Genomic DNA, 8534 nt, shown 5'->3' on the forward strand with positions numbered 1-8534 from the left:
ACAAGGTCAATCGAAGCATTTTCAAAGAGCCTCCTTTGGATCAACAAATTTCTGAGGCTCCTTTGGACCGGAAAATTTCTTTGGTTTATGAATCTAGAGCCTGGAAATCATATTTGGACAGAATGTGGGCTACATATTATGTTTGATTGTATTAATTCATTTCAAATTTTATTGGCTACTTATATTATTCTGTTTGATTGTATTAATTCATTTCAAATTTGATTGGCTGCTAATATTACAATTTTCAGAAGCTATCAATTTTTTAAACTGTGAAGGGTCATGAAATAGTGGGAAATAGCAGAATATGGGAGGAACAATACTTGCAAATTTATCCAATCCATGATGTTGATGGATGCCATGCATGTTAATTTTGTGCTAGATTGGATTAGATTAATTGAAATCATTTTTACTGCTTCTGCCAACATGAGAAGATAGAGATTGTGCACCTATATCTAATATGTGTATTGCATTTAATGGCGTTGATAGAGACTGAATTTTTTTTCCATGTGAATTCCAGTGGTGATTCTCGTTATACTGGAAATGAAGGAAAATACAATGAAACCTGCTCTTCTGGACAGCTGGTATCCAAACTGGGTGTACACCATGAAAACATTTTTAACTCAAACAGAAACAAAGAATTTTTCTAGGTGGCTCTTCGTTGTCAACGCAATCCTGAATTGAAATTTGGTACAAGTTGTAAAGGCTTGCATGTGCACCATCGTGATAGAGCTTTTATTAGATGAGGTGTGATGTGGGAACAAATGTCCCCATATGTTGATTGTTACATTTCTGCATCTTTTTTAGATTTTCCTATCCCTATGTCACCATTGCTCTTCTATTTATGCACATTTCTGCATCTTATTTAGATTTGCATATTCCTATGTCACTATTGCTCCTCAATTTATGCACATTTTGCACCTTATTTAGATTTTTCTATTCCTATGTCGCCATTGCTCCTTAATTTATGCCTTACGGCGTTTCCTTGGCAACATTCTTAGATTAACTTGAGATATAGGCGCAAAATATTGATGAGTATATACATGATCATGTCTCCTACATTTTAGGAACATCTACTCTATCCCATAACAAATTTACATGAAATTGTGTTAATGCATAAATTATCCTGAAACTGATGAAATAGCCTCCGCAAGACATTAAACCACCTTCACCATACTAATTACTAGATGATTAGTAACATTTATACATGGCCAACGGCTCCAACTTTGTAAATAGGCTTTCAACATTTATATATGCCACCCAAAATGCTCACAGAAAATGTCAAATTCAGAGTCCCAGAGTCCCAATTTTGGAAAAATGGAATGTAAGCATTGATGTATGCCCAGCGTAATGCTGGCACAAAATATCAAATTCACACTAATCCAATAATTCATATATGGACAAAATAAAAGTGCTGCTTCAAACCTACAGGCCTAGAATCAATAAAGGAAGCAGAATTTCACATGTAAAAACTATGATTACCTTGTTAAAGAATAAGTAGTTCTATTTCACATATATCCCATATTACCTTGGAAGGCAAAAGCAATCCAAAATGAAATTTCACATGTAAAAATTATGACTACCCTGCTCCAGAATTAATGGTTTTATTCTACATCGATGCAATACTATCTTCAAAAGAAAAATATGACAGGACTACATTGGATTACAAAATTGTGAATACAAATCCTACACAACTCAATTCACTACACAGAAAAACCAATACTATCCGCAACAAAATTTCAAGAAAAATTATGAACTATCTATTCTATAAAGGAATCTCAATGACAACATTATCCGTGAGAATCAAAATTAATATTACCCATAACATCTAACTGAGGCCCAAGTGCCTGTTCTTCTGCAGGGTTAATCTGCACTGGATTTTGAGGCTTTTCGGTCAATGGGTGTTTGATCGATATTAATAATTTCAACACTGCCTATGCAAATGGGGCATATGTAGCGCTGGGAGAGCCAAACATCTGCGCAGGGAACATGGAAACAATGGCTACATTTTGGTAACACAAGGCATTTATCACCATCCTTGAATTGATCAAGACAAACCATGCATTCAAGATCGATGTTGATGCAAATATTTTCGACATCATTCTTCTTATCATTGCTGCTCTGTTCGGCGTTGGTGGTGCAAAAGGAAATAGGCAATTTCTGGGAATCAGACTCAAAAAGACCAGATCTTAGGGTGAATGGCGAGGGCGAAAATTCATGAACCGTTTCAGTTTCATGAACCGTTTTAATTTTGGATCAACGATCAAGCTTTTTTTGATCGTCTAACACCACAAATCCACAGTGAATAATAGGACAGGGCGACAGCTGGGGTAATTCATTTCAAAGGAAAACGCTACAGCGTAAAAATCAGACTCAAAAATACCAAATCTTAGGGTGAACGGCGAGGGCGAAAATTCATGAACAGTTTCAGTTTCATGAACCGTTTTAATTTTGGATCAACGATCAAGCTTTGTTTGATCGTCTAACACCACAAATCCACGGTAAATAATAGGACATGGCGACGGCTGGGGTAATTCATTTCAAAGGGAAACGCTACGGCGTAATTATTAATAGAATGTATTATTGATATTTCTGTACTTTATGATCCATCGGTCAGTTCACAGTGGTGTCTACAATTGTGTAGTTCCCATTGTGTAGAGAGTCTGAGGACTATGCGATGTGAATGTTCCACCCAGAAACAATTTCGATATATTTCTGTAAATGGCTTTAGTCAAATGAATCCCATCCCAGTTGAAATGTTGTCCAGGATTTGTACACACAGATGCTCCTACAGCGTCGCATGTTACGCTCAAATTGTAATTATATCAACTACCCATTCCACAACAAGCCTGTAACACATTATTCTACGGCCCAAAATTCTATGGAGTTCAAAATTTTGAGGGTTGCCCCGTGACAGTCTGCAAAAACAAATTTAACTTGTGGATATTGTGCTTTAAGTTTTTTCACTCGGGCTTATAGAACATCATTCCCAGTTTTGGATAAATTGTTAAACCTCGGAATGCACCCTATGTTGTCCATTGGTTCTCCAGATGGAGTGTATAGTGTTAAATACGACGGTGAGTAGCCAATGGGCAAGTTCTTTTGTACTAAAATCTTCTTTGCTCTGCCCACAGTAATAAATTTCTACAGTGCATTTTCAATCTTGGCCACAACTAAAGGGACAAAGCTAGACACTTCTTGCATTGACCTACTCTGAAAGAATGGATACTTGTAGTTGTTTCCTTAGATTTCCCCCATAAAAAATAATGCATTCACAAAATGCTGGTTACAGTCTCTTTTGAAGTTCACTCGAAACTTTGGTTTGTACGATTAAAACCACTAAATCTAATGGTCGAGTGAAAAGGGATTTAGAATCGGCCCTATATTCCTCGCTTGAAGAAATCAGGGTCCAAGGTTGTGACTTAGGTGGTATTACTCATATGTTTCTTCCATTTTTGTTGATACCCCGGCATTCTTTCTATGTGCCTACATTCCATAGGGTGTTGAAGAAAGAATACTTTTGTATTAATTGCAGCAACTCATCGAGTCACTTGCTCATGTGAATTCCTCTTTTTTCAAATTTTGGATTTTACAATGAAATTGCAATCGATTTTCTTTGAGATATTTTTCAGGACAGTTCTATTCAAAACTTGAACATGGCCAATATATTGAAATAACACCATGAGAGCCTCAGAACTTGTGCCTGCATTTATAAGCTATCTTAACTAACCCATTTCTTTTGGTAATCCAACTAACAAAAAAACCATTCCATTTCTTGCCTTTAAAACAGATGGAGCTTGCAATAAGGGTGGGAAAATGATAGTTAATGAGTTGGAGTAATGGTTAGATAGCAACAAAGGTGGGAACAAACTCTATTTTTTATATTAAGTTTTGGTTCTTTGGAACAAAGATTGTGTTTTATTATGTATGCATCACAGTGTCCAATTTTTTTCCCCGATGCAATGATAGTAGCTATTGTTAAGAAACATCTTGACGCTTTGAATATCATAAGAGATGAATCTTGGTATTTCATACAGTGAGAAGAGGCGTTTGGTAGAAGTTAGAACGGACTGAGAATTCAGCTTTCTTTTTCATTGAAGGTTTGACATTTCAGAATCATCCCAGGGATACATTGACAATTTGGCCATGGATTTGTGATCCAACTATGCCAGCTAATTCCACTGAGTGTCAACTTCAATTTCCATATCCAATTTCTAGTAGTTTTAACAGTCTGGTTTGAAGGTGGCCAGGGCATCCCTCCCAATCGATGTTTGGGCCCTTAGCCAAATAAAATATTACCTCTCCTCAGATAGAGGTAGCATTCCACATAGTTGTTCATGGCAACATTCTTAGATTAACTTGAGATATAGGCACAAAATATTGCTGAGTATTTACATGATCATGTCTCGTGCAGTTTAGGAACATCTACTTTATCCCATAACAAATTTACATGAAATTGTGTTAATGCATAAATTATCCTGAAACTGATGAAATAGCCTCCACAAGACATTAAACCACCTTCACCATACTAAATATTAGATGATTACTAACATTTATACATGGCCAACAGCTCCAACTTTGGGGAAAATAGGCTTTCAGCGTTTATATATGCCACCCAAAATGCTCACAGAAAATGTCAAATTCAGAGTCCCAGAGTCCCAATTTTGGAAAAATGGATTTTGGAAAAATGGAATGTAAGCATTGATGTATGCCAAGCGTAATGTTGGCACAAAATATCAAATTCACAAATGCCAGATGCTAATCCAATAATTCATATATGGACAAAATAAAAATAAAAGTGCTGCTTCAAACCTACAGGCCTAGAATTAATAAAGGAAGCAGAATTTCACATGTAAAAACTATGATTACCTTGTTAAAGAATAAGTAGTTCTATTACAAATATATCCCATATTACCTTGGAAGGCAAAAGCAATCCAAAATGAAATTTCACATGTAAAAATTATGACTACCGTGCTCAAGAATAAATGGTTTTATTCTACATCGATGCAATATTATCTTCAAAAGAAAAATATGACAGGAGTACATTGGATTACAAAATTGTGAATACAAATCTTACACAACTCAATTCACTACACAGAAAAACCAATACAATCCGCAACAAAATTTCAAGAAAAATTATGAACTATCTATTCTATAAAGGAATCTCAATGACGAAATTATCCGCGTGAGAAATTATGAAATATCTATTCAATAAAGGAATCTCAATGACGACATTATCCACGTGAGAATCAGAATTAATATCACCCATAATATCTAACTGAGGCCCAAGTGCCTGTTCTTCTGCAGGGTTAATCTCCACTGAAATCTGAGGCATTTCGGTCGATGGGTGTTGATCAACATTAATAATTTCAACACTGCCTCTGCAAATGGGGCATATGGAGCGCTGGGAGAGCCAAACATCTGCACAGGGAACATGGAAACAATGGCTACATTTTGGTAACACAAGGCATTTATCACCATCCTTGAATTGATCAAGACAAACCAAGACTACGATGCAGTGGAGAAGACGTAGTAGTTAATGAGTTGGAGTAATGGTTAGATAGCAACAAAGGTGGGAACAAACTCTATTTTTTATATTAAGTTTTGGTTCTTTGGAACAAAGATTGTGTTTTATTATGTATGCATCACAGTGTCCAATTTTTTTCCCCGATGCAATGATAGTAGCTATTGTTAAGAAACATCTTGACGCTTTGAATATCATAAGAGATGAATCTTGGTATTTCATACAGTGAGAAGAGGCGTTTGGTAGAAGTTAGAACGGACTGAGAATTCAGCTTTCTTTTTCATTGAAGGTTTGACATTTCAGAATCATCCCAGGGATACATTGACAATTTGGCCATGGATTTGTGATCCAACTATGCCAGCTAATTCCACTGAGTGTCAACTTCAATTTCCATATCCAATTTCTAGTAGTTTTAACAGTTTGGTTTGAAGGTGGCCAGGGCATCCCTCCCAATCGATGTTTGGGCCCTTAGCCAAATAAAATAGTACCTCTCCTCAGATAGAGGTAGCATCCCACATAACTGTTCATGGCATCATTCTTAGATTAAATTGAGATATAGGCACAAAATATTGCTGAGTATTTACATGATCATGTCTCCTGCAGTTTAGGAACATCTACTTTATCCCATAACAAATTTACATGAAATTGTGTTAATGCATAAATTATCCTGAAACTGATGAAATAGCCTCCGCAAGACATTAAACCACCTTCACCATACTAAATATTAGATGATTACTAACATTTATACATGGCCAACAGCTCCAACTTTGGGGAAAATAGGCTTTCAGCATTTATATATGCCACCCAAAATGCTCACAGAAAATGTCAAATTCAGAATCCCAGAGTCCCAATTTTGGAAAAATGGAATGTAAGCATTGATGTATGCCAAGCGTAATGCTGGCACAAAATATCAAATTCAAAAATGCCAGACGCTAATCCAATAATTCATATATGGACAAAATAAAAATAAAAGGGCTTCTTCAAACCTACAGGCCTAGAATTAATAAAGGAAGCAGAATTTCACATGTAAAAACTATGATTACCTTGTTAAAGAATAAGTAGTTCTATTTCACATATATCCCATATTACCTTGGAAGGCAAAAGCAATCCAAAATGAAATTTCACATGTAAGAATTATGACTACCCTGCTCAAGAATAAATGGTTTTATTCTACATCGATGCAATATTATCTTCAAAAGAAAAATATGACAGGAGTACATTGGATTACAAAATTGTGAATACAAATCTTACACAACTCAATTCACTACACAGAAAAACCAATACAATCCGCAACAAAATTTCAAGAAAAATTATGAACTATCTATTCTATAAAGGAATCTCAATGACGACATTATCCGCGTGAGAAATTATGAACTATCTATTCTATAAAGGAATCTCAATGACGACATTATCCGCGTGAGAATCAGAATTAATATTACCCATAATATCTAACTGAGGCCCAAGTGCCTGTTCTTCTGCAGGGTTAATCTCCACTGAATTCTGAGGCTTTTCGGTCGATGGGTGTTGATCAACATTATTAATTTCAAAACTGCCTCTGCAAATGGGGCAAGCGATTCATGCTTGCACTTGGATACCAGCAATCCTGTTTGAGCTGGGTGAGCAGCGGCCATTTGTTGAGATTAGGCAGGTACAGGATTGTGTTTGAAACGACAGGAGAGCACTGATTAAGCCATGACGATTTTTGGGTGTTTGGGCTTGCTACGGCTCATGCTACTCATTCTCCAACTCATATGCCTCAGTTCGTCCGAGACCATTTCTCCAGGAAACGATGTACAGTGTCTTCAGACTACTTACAAGGAATTGAAGCACCCTCAAGGTAACCTCCGCACTTGGAACTTCCAGGACACTAACAATGGGTTTATTTGCAATTTTCTGGGAATTACTTGTTGGCATGATGATGATAACAAAGTGAAGTCAATTTTGCTTGAAGAGTTGGGGTTCAAGGTGAGTTTCCATCTGGAGTACAGAACTGCAAGAGTATGATGAGCTTGGATCTCTCTCAAAACAGTCTTACGGGTACCATTCCCAAGGAGCTCTGCCAATGGCTTCCTTTTCTGGTAACCATTGATCTCTCCCAGAACAAGTTTATGGAACCTATTCCTGCTGAGGTTCATAATTGCACATACCTCAATATCCTCCGCCTGAATGGAAATCAACTTACAGGGGAAATTCCCTGGCAATTGACACGGATCGACCGTCTCAAGGACTTCAATGTAGCAAACAACAAGCTTACTGGAAATATACCTTCATTCACTCACAACTTTTCTGCCTCTAATTTTCAGGGTAACCCTGGGCTATGTGGGCCTCCACTTTCAAAGACGTGCACAGCACCGAACAATCCCATGGTTGTTGCGGCTTTTCTTCTATTTGGCATAGTGTTAATTGTCTGGATTTTACTTGGTCTTCATTGGATGATTTCTGAAGCAAAAAGCAGAAGATCTGTCAAAATCCCACCGCCAAGTACCAATGAGCCCAACGATTGGCAGAAATATGTCCGAGCTCGGAGATCTGTTAAAGTTTGCTCATTCGAGATGCCCATCAGGAAGATGAGATTGGCTGATCTTGTGGCGGTCACTGGCAACTTCAGCGAAGACAATATCGTTTTGCAGGGAAGGAAAGGTATAATCTACAAAGGCAAACTGCCAGATCAATCTTTGCTGGCAGTAAAAAGACTCCGGCCATGTTCAGCACAGACTGAAAAAGATTTCAAGTGCGAGATGAATGCATTGGCCCACATGGGTGTTGATCAACATTAATAATTTCAACACTGCCTCTGCAAATGGGGCATATGGAGCGCTGGGAGAGCCAAACATCTGCACAGGGAACATGGAAACAATGGCTACATTTTGGTAACACAAGGCATTTATCACCATCCTTGAATTGATCAAGACAAACCATGCATTCAAGATCGATGTTGATGCAAAAATTTTCGACATCATTCTTCTTATCATTGTTGCTCTGTTCGGCGTTGGTGGTGCAAAAGGAAATAGGC

The 8534-nt window shown here is 37.2% G+C and overlaps 1 pseudogene; it reads left to right on the plus strand.

The window, feature by feature from the left end:
- Nucleotides 1-7524: 7524 nt before the first annotated feature.
- Nucleotides 7525-8298, plus strand: LOC149143866 (putative inactive receptor kinase At1g27190 pseudogene; annotated as a pseudogene).
- The last annotated feature ends 236 nt before the right edge of the window (nt 8299-8534 follow it).

This window comes from Pinus tabuliformis, chromosome X, assembly GCF_031772625.1.
Source record: "Pinus tabuliformis cultivar Carrire ecotype Pingquan chromosome X, CPIR1, whole genome shotgun sequence".
Classification (NCBI taxonomy): Eukaryota; Viridiplantae; Streptophyta; class Pinopsida; order Pinales; family Pinaceae; genus Pinus; species Pinus tabuliformis.